General features: G+C 37.4%; 1 protein-coding gene across 4 annotated transcripts in view; it reads left to right on the forward strand.

Annotated features, from left to right (window-relative positions):
* ERMN (ermin) overlaps positions 1-12,328 on the forward strand; it is a 90,578-nt gene that overhangs the window by 40,929 nt on the left and 37,321 nt on the right. The window contains exon 3 of one of the 4 annotated variants that reach the window (XM_063609483.1): positions 1,092-1,152. The exons of 2 other annotated variants lie outside the window; for them this stretch is intronic. The gene's annotated coding sequence lies outside the window, so the exon portion shown is untranslated. The remainder of the gene's footprint in view (positions 1-1,091; positions 1,153-12,328) is intronic. One more of the 4 variants, XM_063609482.1, reaches the window with a different exon arrangement.

The raw sequence follows: 12,328 nt of genomic DNA on the forward strand, positions 1-12,328 counted from the left end.
AGAGGTTAAATTGTTGCATAACTCACAGAGTTGTTGGATGATTAAATAAGGCCATTAGTGGAACCTCTCAGTACAGTGTCTGGTCCATAAGAAAGATTCAGCCAATGCTAATTATGTTTAGAAACTGCCATACTTTGGCTTTTGTCTTCCAAACTCTTTTAAGAGGATGAAAGTTGAGAAACTCTTTCACTAGTTCTAGAATTTCTGTATATTTATAGACAATCTCACTTGAGTTCCTGTAATGCAGATCATTACTTTCAACTAATAAAATTCACCTTATATAAATACACATTTGGTGCTCTTCTCTAGAAACTCTGCTAACTTTTCCAGAAACCCTGCTAACTTTTCCAGAAATGCCTGAGAGAGAAGAAATTTCCTGATTTTGCGAGCTTTTTACTTGAATATATTCTCTTTCTTTCTCAGCCTATAAACAAAGCAAGTTTCCTATTGTTACCTGAGGTTCTAAGGTAACAGGAAGAAGTGTATTTGTGTAAAGAGGTGGTTAATGCCCTGCCACTAATAAAATGCTCTCTATGTAATTATAGAGGAGGATACAGTATTTTAAAGGAAAATTAAGACATAGATTTTTTTTGGGGACAGCATCTCACTCTGTTGACCAAGCTGGAGTGCAGTGGTGGTCATAGCTCCCTGCAGCCTTGAACTCCCAGTCTCAAGTGATTCTCCCGCCTCAGCTTCCTGAGTAGCTGGGACTATGAGTGCATGCCACCAAGCCTGGCTGATATTTTTAAGTTTTGTAGATACAGGGTCTCAAACTCATGGCCTCAAGTGAGCTTACTGCCTCTGTTTCCCAAAGTGCTAGGATATTGGTATGAGCCACCATACCCAACTAATTCTTGTAGTTTTAAAATTTCTTGAATAGATGTTGGTTTTCTTCGAATACAAATTGATAAAACTTTGCTATCTATATCAGTGAAGACCCTGTGAAGTAGATGTGAAGGTGTTCTACATAATATTTACTATGGGTCGGGTACTTATAAGGTGGTATAGACCTTTATAAACATCTCTAAGCTAGAGACATTAATTTCTTCTGATAACCCCGTAAGACTGATTTTTGAATCTTTATTTTACAGTTAAGGACATTGCAGCTCAGAAAGGTGAAGTAATTGGCCCAAGATCAGTTTCCGGTGAGAGGTAGAGTATGGATACAAACGTGTCTTTCTTATTAGATACTCTGCACTTTTTTTGCAATACCATATGGCTTTCCAGTCAAGTAGCCTACATATATGGATTAAGCTATAATGCACGGTCTTGCCTTTGACATTATTTTTTTTAGATTCCACTTTACCACTCATATATACTAGTTCTTTTCCCTCCATTGATGGAAAATATTATCTCCAGAGTAGCACACTGATACTTGCTGATGACCACAAAAAGAAAAGTTGTTCTTCAGTTTCATAACACAAAAAATAATGAGCACCATCCCCAGCCCCATTATCAAATTTACCTTGGTTATTTTACCATGAAACATTCTGTATAAATACTTATTTAGGGAGGTAATACCTTCAATTTTAACTGCAGTACCACTTTTATTTATTCATGTTGACAAAACATCTTCTGTAACTGGGTAAAAGAGTTTAGGGCTCTGACCTTTAAATTTCTTCTACCCTTTGTGCTGTGTCTAAATGGAGCTGAATATTTCCTAGATGCCATAGCTGGTAAAATGGGATGTTTACAGTTACAATGAGACATACAGAAGTAAACTTCGTACAATTTTCTACAACTTAAGTCTACTTTCATGATGTCCTTATGGAAATTTGATTGCATCATTTATAAGGCTATAAAACTAAGTTTACCAAAATACCAAGGGCCATGAAATTCAAGGTAGACATTTTCTATCGGAAGCCTTGTACAATCACATTTGTACTTCAAGGACTTAGCCTGAGATCCCATGCCATTCTTCCACAAAATACAAAGAATCCTGGGCATTATCCCTGTGATAAAAACACAGATTGCAGACTTTTTCTCTTATTTGTTACTGTTCACCTCCACAAATACAAAGCCTTGACAAACATAATGTGATTATTTCAAATTCTCTTCACAAAGAGTTTAGACCTTTGCATTGCCTGGCAGCCTGGTAAACTGCTCCTAGATTAGCCAACAAAGAAGATAAAAAGAAAGAAAGAAAGGAAAAAAAGAGAGGAAAGGCCTGAAGTTCGGTGGCTCAGAGCTTCAATTCTCTGCCGGTTTGCTTTCAGTGTTCATAAAGGTTGGCTCACTCGACTCATCTTTCACAAAGAGAATTAACTTATTGAACCAAAAGATTAGGTTCGGATTTTTTTTTTCACTGAGGAGCTCATTAGAGCTTCTAAATATGCCTCTCTTGAGAAGACTCAGTTTAAATTTTTCTATTAACAAAGACACTTCATCAGTCTTGGCCACCTTTTGAACTCATTCAGTTCAAAACTTCCGCAGTTCAAAAGTACACAGAAGCTGATAATTAGAAATGCACATTTTTTGCACTTTTCAGGCATATTTCAGGCCTTTATCTTCTATTTTTTTCATCATCTTTGCCTTCATATTTTCTTTTTTACTTTTATTTTGTTTTCTCTCCATTTTTTACATCTCTGCTGACCAAATTTTATTAAGATTAGATAATATGTTGGTGGGGCTTAATGAAAGAAACACTGTGCAAAATCTATGGTCTTTTGTAAAATATAAAGACATAACTAGTCTGTTATAAGAAGGAGACGGAAAATTGTACATACCCTAGGATCCCTGGTCTTCCTACAATGATAACAAAAGCTAGAGACAATATTTACTTTTGTTCCTACAGGGGTCACAATGCGGTGCTTTGTAATTCTCTCATATCTGGTCAATGCTTCCTCATTCTCCAACCTTCTGCTGTGTAGATACTCCTTATTTTTAATGTTACCTTTGAAATCCTACCATGAAATGCAGCAAGGACCGTAAGATAGACTGAGAAATAAAGTATAGAAATTATTGCCTTGATTCCTTTTTTTATTTTGTAAATCACATCAATCAGAGGAGCACATTGGTTTTACCCCTATAGTATATACTAAATCTGACCACCATTTTTGCTACTCATCTGCCTGCAATGGTAATCTAAGTCATCAGCTGTTTTTGCCTATACTACTGAATGTTTCAAATACCTAAATGATTTCCCTTCTTTCATTCCTATTTCCACCCCCATCTAACCAGAGTAAGCTTTCAAAATATAAATTAAATCATATCACTTCTTTGCTTAAACCTCCCCAATTGCTTCTTGTTGAACTTGGGTTAAATCCATTCACCTCTACAACTATTCTTGAGGGATCTGTCTCTTGCCTACCACAGACCATATTTCTTGTATTCTTGAGAGATCTGTCTCTTGCCTACCACATTGACCATATTTCCAACTACACTCTGACTTCTGTGCTTCAGCCGCACTGGCCTCTTTTCTCTAAACATGACATGCTTACCATTGTGGTTCCCTGTTCTATAATTGTTCTTCCTGCCAGGGTTCGATTGGCAGGCTTCGTCTCATTCAGTTCTTCACTTCTTAGAGAGCTTGTCTTAGTTACCTAATCTAAATAAGCTCTTCCTTGTCCCCATTTTCCTTATTCTATTATCATTAATTTTCTTTATAACTCTTATCTCCATCTGAAATTATGTATTAATTTATTTCCTTGTTTACTGTTTGCCATCTTAAAACAGAATTGTAGGTTTATTCGAACATTGTACTCATTTGTCTTGTTGACTGCAGTATCCTGTGTCCTGAAAACAGTGCCTGGTACATTGTGCATGCACAATAAATGTTTGTTGAATGAATGAATATCCAAAGAGAGTCATGCAATGAGAAAAAAAAGAAGATATGTGGCATCTCCTACTTAGATCATGAGATATTTATGAGTTAGCCACAGCAGGAAGATTTGTTTCAAACCAGTCTATGTTATGAACATAAAGATATTTAAATAACTCATCCTCATGTCATTTCAGTAACCAAGAATTTACTGCAGCTTTTCAGCTGCTCAGTGAAATGATTCCCAGAGGCTAAATGTGTAACACATTAAAATAAACATTTTTTTAAAAACACCTTGGATGTGTGTATGACAAAAACCACACAGGGCATCTATTTTTAGAGTAATATGTCATGTGATGCTTAATTACTATCTCTGCTTATGCCAGAGAACAAGAAATGTGTCATGACAGTCTCCTGGGTGTTTCCCCTAGGATTTCTTGTCTAAGCTGTAACTCAATTTGGCTTGCACAGCTTAATATGAAATATAAAATAATTGGTGGTTCTATACTTATGAGTCATTCAGGAAAATCAAATGGTAGAAAAGTTAGGGAGAGAAAGAGGAGAACTGAGGAAGAAGAGCTAAATGGTAATAAGTCAGTCACCTAGGAGGATGCCTGAAATTTTTTTGCCTACTTGAAAATTTAAATGTCTAATTTTCTTCTGTACGCCAAACAGGTACTCTATAGTTGTTTGAAAAAGTCTATTTTGCTAATTGAGGAAGACAAAATCAATGATTTAAACTGCTTCTGAATTATTGGTTAAGAGTATTATAAAGATTTTGCAAATTATAAAGAATTAGCATACTGGTAAAATTTAATTTCCACGCCTTGAAAGTCAAGTGATAATTTCTCAGTTTTTCAAATGGGGAAACTGAGTCTCAGACAAAGAGATTCGCTTAAATTCAGCATGTAGGAATCTTTGAGGCAGAAGTTGCATTTATTCTGGGAAGGATTGCCATAATGAGCCAGGCAGATGCAACTCATGCATGCGTCTACCCACTGCTTTGGGAAGACTGAACCAGTGAAGTCATCTGAGTGCTGATGTATCACAGAAATGCTGAATCCTATATAGGTAAAATGTATAGATTGCATACATTTTAGCTATATACCTAAAGATTTAGAGACACTCCTTTCCTAAGTCGACCTCTTCCACCTTTTGACTAAAATATTTGTTTGTTCTATGGCGATATGTGGGTCTCTTCATTTAAGTGCTCAAGATTTGGAGGTGAGTCTGAGCACCATCTCAAAGATGTGTTGCTTACCATCTCTCTATAAAACCATCAAGTAAGCTAGATATAGCTTGACGTAATACAGCGTGACATGATACGAATAAATGTTTGGTACATCTCACATGATTGTTTAAGGCTAAGACTGGGAAATGTGCTGTCATATATGATGATTTTCTTTTTGTCTGGCCATGGAGTAAAAAAGACACTGTAAATACAGACAGTGTGTGATTTCCTCTGAAGGAAATGGACATTCCCATTGTCGATCATCTTAGAGCAAGAAAGAAAGCAAGTCTGAAATTAGGATGTAGACTAACCTGCTTCTCTGTCTGAGGCTTATAGAATTACGATCAGGACCCTAATATGGAGGGATGTCTGGATATTCTCACTTGTGGGGACAGAGTGGACTCCCTGTGACTTGGAACATGCCAGATCCTAAGCCTGGAGAGGGAAGTTTGGTGAAGATTTGTAGTTCTCTAAGAGTACTTATTTTTTTCTCAGGATATTAAACTTCAAGCGTTTTTAAGCTTTTAATAAATATAGCCAGGGGAATTAAGAATTGAGCTTCATTCCATGTTTTGAAGGCAGGACAGGGCAAACAGCATTTGTTTGAAGACTTCATTTACAAAATAGCAAAGTGAGAGCAGTGGGAAAGCTTGAGTTGGGTCTGAAGGTGCTAATCAATTGTACCACTCTCTGTGACAATCTGTCCCAACTAAGAAACAGTCACAGCAGTTAAGACAGGCATGAAAAAATCTACTTCATTGTTATTATATAATGGAGAATGTGGCTTGAATCAAATGGAGAATGTGGCTTGAATCAAAGGTAGTGAGAAGGTAGCTTCTCACTACCTTCTTTTGAATTGTACTTATATACCTAGTCAGAAGGAGAACAGCAGGACAGCAGAAAATTGCCTCTAATGACAGGAACAGAGAGAGCAGAGAGAGAGGTGTAAAGGAAGAAGGAGCTGGAAAGAAGAACATATTCAGTCTGAAGGAAGGGAAGGTCCCAAAGTAAGAGAGGAGAAAGATAAGAAGAGATTGGGCTACACATGCTTAGTTTCATCTCCTCAATGTCAACAATAAAGGCATTCCTCCAGAGTGAGTCATGGGGGAGAAGGCCATCCTCCCAAACTGCTTTCTCTTAGGAGAGGTGTGGAAGTTTGTTCTCAATGGGAACTGAAGAGTAGTGGTAATAAGCTGTCCCACCAAATGATAATGATAGTGGGCTTTCTTTCTCCTTACTATTTTGTTGGTATTTCTGAAAACTGTGTCCTAAGGACTTTTAGAACTTCATGAAAGCATTCTTGGAGTAGAAGAGCCTGTTGTGTTTTCTCCTAACACTTTGTTTGTTGGAAGAACTCAGGAAAGTATGGCACAAATGTAGAAAGAGGGTATGTTTCAGAGAGTAAATAGAAAAAGAATTTTGACTTACAGATACTATGAAGGAAGAAAACTTTGTTCAGAGACATGAAGACAAAAATAATCTGGATATAAAATTAACATACTCTAGACTGCCTCTATCTGCAATAAAGAGATTCCAACATGCATTGCTGGTCAGAAAATTTCAGAATCACTGACTTCCATATGGAAGCTTTTTGCAGGCAGCCAATTATTCCAAACTTTGTTTTCCTCTAGATGGAATCTTGTCGTCTTTGAGCAAGCCAAAAGGATCATAGGATATTTCTCCATGGCCTGATTATACATACATGGGGGAAATGATATTTGCAGAGTGCTCAGGCTTATTACATTTCCAATTGCTGTTGGCCAGTGGGAAGTGTTGTTAAAGAGCTCCAGGAGGTATGACTTTCTTGAACTGGATAAAAAAGCAGCAGTCAAAAGTTAGTGGTAAACCACAGAAGGTGAATAGAAAAGCAGAATTTAAACAGCAGCTTAGGAGTCTGAATGATAGACCATTATAATTGGAAGCCCATTTATTTTTTGTGGTTTCTGGAGAAGGAAAAAAGCATAGTATCCATGTTTCATTCTAATCATATATATACAAGCATACGTTGGAGATATTGTGGGTTTTGTTCCAGACCACCACAATAAAGTAAATATCACAATAAAGTGGGGTGCACATTTTTTTTGTTTCCCAGAGCATATACAAGTTATATTTACACTATAGTGTAGTCTATTAAGTGTGCAAGAACATTGTCTAAAAAATATACTACCTTAATTCAAAAATACTTTATTGCTAAAATGCTAATGTTCACATGCAACTTCAGCCTGAGTTGTAATGTTCTTGCTGGTGGAGGTTCTTGCCTCAATGTTGATGGCCACTGACTAATCAGGGTGGTGGTTGCTGAAGGTTGGTGTGGCAGTGGCAGTTTATTAAAATCAGACAACAATGAAGTTTGCCTCATCAATTGACTCTTCCACTCATAAAAATTTTATCTTTAGCATGTGATGCTGTCTGACAGCATTTCACCCACAGCAGAATATCTTTCAAGATTGGAGTCAAGCCTCTTAAATCCTGCCACTGCTTTATCAACTAAATTTATGGAATATTCTAAATCTTCTGCTGTCATTTCAACAATGTTCATAGCCTCCTCACCAGGAGTAAATTCCATCTCAAGAAACCACTTTCTTCACTTATCTAAAAGAAGCAAGTCCTCATCTGTCAAAGTGTTATCATAAGGTTGTAGCAATTCACTCTCAACTTCAGGCTCCACTTCTATTTCTTTTTCTATTTCCACCACATCTGCTGTGACTTCCTTCATTGAAATCTTGAATCCATCTGATATGGTTTGGCTGACATGGTTTGGCCCACCCAAATCTCATCTTGAATTGTAGCTCCTGTAATTTCCACATGTTGTGGGAGGGACCCGGTGGGAGATCACTGAATCATGGGGGCAGTTTCCACCATTTCCACCATACTCTTCTCATGGTAGTGAATAAGACTCACAAGATCTGATGGTTTTATAAGGGGTTTCCCCTTTCACTTGGTTCTCATTCTTTCTTCTCTGCCTCCATGTAAGAAGGGCTTTTTGCTTTCTGTCATTCTGATTATGAGGCCTCCTCAGTCACATGGAACTGTAAGTCAGTTAAACCTCTTTTTCTTTGTAAATTACCCAGTCTTGGGTATGTCTTTATCAGCAGTGTGAAAACGGACTAATACACCAACTAAGTCATCCATGAGGGTTGAAATCAATTTATTCCTAACTCCTGTTCATGTAGATATTTTGACCTTCTCCCATAAATCACAAATATTCTTAATGACACCTAGAATAGTGACTCCTTTATATAAAGTTTTCAATTTTCTTTGCCTGGATACATTAGAGAAATCACTATCTATGGTAGCTATAGTCTTATAAAATATGTTTCTTAAATAATAAGACTTGACACTTTGGGAGGCCAAGGCAAGACGATTGCTTGAGCCCAGGAGTTAAAGACCAGCCTGGGAAACATAGTGGTGCCCTATCTCTAGAAAAAAATTTAAAAAAATTAACTGGGTGTGGTGGCACATGCCTGTAGTTCCAGCGACTCAGAAGGCTGAGGAGAGAGGATAGCTTGAGCTTGGGAGGTCAAGGCTGCAGGGGACTGATAATAATACTTCCGAGTAAAAATTACTTCTTGAACCATAGGCTGCAGAATGAATGTTATATTAGCAGACATGGAAAGAACATAAATTTCCTTGTACATTTCCATTAGAGCTCTTGGGTGAGCAGGTACATTGTCAAGCAGCAGAAATATTTTGAAAGGAATCTTTTCTTCTGAGCAGCAGATCTTAACAATGAGCTTAAAATATTCAGTAAATCACTGGGCATGGTGGCTCACATCTGTAATGCCAGCACTTTGGAAGGCCAAGGCAGGCAGATCACCTGAGGTTGAGAGTTCGAGACCAGCCTGACCAACATAGTGAAACCCTGTCTCTACTAAAAATACAAAATTAGCTGGGCTTGGTGGCGCATGCCCGTAATCCCAGTTACTTGGGAGGCTGAGGCATGAGAATCGCTTGAACTCGGGAGGCGGAGGTTGTGGTGAGCCAAGCTTGTGCCACTGCACTCCAGCCTGGGCAACAAGAGTGAAACTCCATCTCAAAAAAAAAAAAAAAATTCAGTGAATTATGCTATAAACAAATGTGATGTCATCCAGGCATTGTTGTTTTATTTATAAAGTACAAACAGAGTAGATTTAGCAAAATTCTTAAGGGTCCTAGAATTTTTAGAATGGTAAGTGAGCACTGACTCCAACTTAAAGTTACCAGCTGTATTAGCTCCAAATAAGAGAGTTGGCCAGTCCTTTGAAGCTTTGAAGCCAGGTGTTAACTTCTCCTCTTTAGCTATAAAGTCCTAGATGGCATCTTCTTCCAATGAAAGGCTGTTTTGCTTCCTTATCATTCATGTTTTGACTGAAGTAGTACTTTTAATTGTCTCCAAGATATTTTCTTTTATATTTACTACTTGGCTAAGTGTTTGGCACAAGATGCCCAGCATTTGTCTGTCTTGGCCTTCAACAAGTCTTCTTTGCTAAGCTTAATCATTTCCTGCTTTTGATTTAAAGTGAGAGACTATTCCTTTCACTTGGACACTTAGAAGCCAGTGTAGGGTTAATTGGCTGAATTTTGATACCATTGTGTCTTGGGGAATTATGGATGCCCAAGGAGCTGTTGTGGGGAGGGGAGAAATGGCCGGTCAGTGGAGTAGTTAGAATACACACAACATTTATCAATTAACTTCACCGTCTTATACAACATTATCAATTAAGTTCACCACCTGCTCCTCCGTCAGTGGAGCAGTTAGAATACACACAACATTTATCAATTAAGTTCACTGTTGTATAAAGGTACAGTTTGTTTGTGGCACCCCAAAACGATTACAATAGTAACATCAAAGATCAGTGATTGTCCAAGTGTGGTGGTGCATACCCTGTGGTCCCATTTACTCCGGAACCTGAGGCAGGAGGATCATTTGAGCCCAGGCAGTTGAGGCTGCAGTGAGCCGTGATTGTGCCACTGCACTTCAGCCTGGGTGGAGAGAGTGAGACCCTGTCTCAAATTAAAAAAAAAAAAAGCAAACAAACAGTCAAAAAAGATCACTGATCACCATAACAGATACAATAATAAAAAAAAACTTTGAAATATTGCAAGAAGTACCAAATTATGACACAGAGGCAAGATATGATGTGAGCACAGTTGTTGTTAAAGAGGTGCTGATAGACTGGCTCCATGCAGAATTTTCCCAAACCTTCATTTTCTAAGAAATATCTGCAAACAGCAATACAATGAGGAAGAATAAAACAAGGTGCGCCTGCATGAAGCAACAGCAGTAGCATTTGAACGTTGGAGTTGTTTTATCATCAAAAGTTGCCAGAGATGATATTTTACAGCTGTTAAGAGTTGAGTATCTGATTGGACAGATGAGGAAGAGTAGTGGCTGCCTAAAGCAAGTGATAAGCTAATATTAAAGGCAAGTTAATATTTCTTTTACTATTCTAAAGCTTTCTTAAGATTAGCTTTTTGAATAACACCATTATGGAGCTGGCTGGTATAATAGAAAGAAATGGATTTTCTCATCCTACAGAGTTGACTTTTAACCACACTCTGCCCTTCACTAGTTCCATGACCTTGAGCAACTTATTTAACTTTCTAATCTCAGGTTTCCTACTCCATATGATACAGTTAATAAGACCTATCTTCTTGGGCTTCTGGGAGGATGATGGGAGAATTCATGTGTAAAGGGAAAATCAGGTTTTGGCTTTTCCCAGGTTCCTTCTTGAGGGCAGATTAGATGGAAGACTGGTTGAATGTTTGAACCATCAGTTGGCAGTCAGCCAGCCTGATATTCAAAAGGTTCAAAATCTAGGCTCCAGTGGACAACCTAGCAAGCCAGACAAATGTTAAAATTTTGGATTCTAGCCAATTGTGTATGTATATGTATGTGCTTGTCAGTCATCTGTGTTACTTTTTAATTAAGGGCTTTAACACCAAGAGTCAGAGATAAAGGAAAAGTATAGAACAGGTTGAGAGGATTACATAGATTTAGAGAAGATGCTAATCAAATGAAACTGGTGTGGGTTCTGCAAACACAGCTTCAAGGGCAGAAAATTTTAAATCTACTGTTAACTTACCTACTTCTGTAGCCTTTGGGTTCCTCTTTAGATACTGTAATGGTAAATAATGTTGCTCATGAATATTGAAATACCTCACTCAAGAATTCTGGAAACATTTTGCGTACTGTATTGAGCTTAGGACTTTGAACAACTTTCTTTGTGATCAGAAGGTAAAGATATTGTTTTCCCCTTCCTATTGGTTATATAGAATGTAAGCTCTTCAGACATTAAAATGTCAAGAACCAACAGGCAGAGAAAATGGATGTGGATAAGATCCCTGAAGAGAAATGTCAAAAGGCTTCATCTCATGACTGTTGGTAAAGACTCTTTTTATAGGATGTGTGTTGTCATGGCATTGGAGAGCAGGGACTGAATTGGGAAAAAATTAAAGACATTATAGTGTGGTAAAGGGACTTAGCATATATAAGCTATGGAGAAAAGTGCAATTCCTTTATCTGGTCTTGGACATCACACAGCCAGCTTACAGGATGCTGGCAGACATTATGGAAATGACAAATAGCTAAAGATTCTGTGATTCAGACTGGTCGCCACATTATCTGAGCTATAACTTCAGAGTTGAGAGGGAAATTGGGTGGAAATTGCTCTGGTAGTATTAACAGCTGGAGGTACTTTGAGACGAGCAGGGGAGGCACACATATATCAACCACAAACATTTTTGACACACCTAAATGTCAATTCAGCACATTTGAATATTTACTTAGAAACACTTGTGCACTCAGCCTTCTAATAGATGCTGTAGAGCATATAAAGAAGGTAGATATTACCCCTAACCTAGAGGAAATAAAAGTCAGATATCAAATGCAAACTTTCTTTTTATTATTTACTAGTGAATCTTTTAAAACTTCTGTGTGAGAGGCTTCAAGAATCAGGCTTAGGAACCTGTAAAGCACAAATTTTTTCAGAGACTTATTTTTTAATTATAATTAATAAAAATATAACTTAATTGATAATAACAGGCAAATAGATTAAAATGTGTATATTACATTATCGAATGTTTCCTCAATCTTTGATATACTAACTTCATAATTTTTGCCAAACCTCAAACCACCTGTAATATATTTAGTTATTATCTAAAACAAATTATTTCTTTTTATTTCAATTAATTCATTTGAAAAAGAAATGGGAGGCAGGAGAATCGCTTGAACTCGGGAGGCGGAGGTTGCAGTGAGCTGAGATCATGCCACTGCACTCCAGCCCAGGCAACAGTGCCAGACTCTGTCTCAAAAAAAAAAAAAAAAAAAAGAAAAGAAAAAGAAATTGGAACTTGAA

Source organism: Symphalangus syndactylus, chromosome 9, assembly GCF_028878055.3.
Source record: "Symphalangus syndactylus isolate Jambi chromosome 9, NHGRI_mSymSyn1-v2.1_pri, whole genome shotgun sequence".
Taxonomy (NCBI): domain Eukaryota; kingdom Metazoa; phylum Chordata; class Mammalia; order Primates; family Hylobatidae; genus Symphalangus; species Symphalangus syndactylus.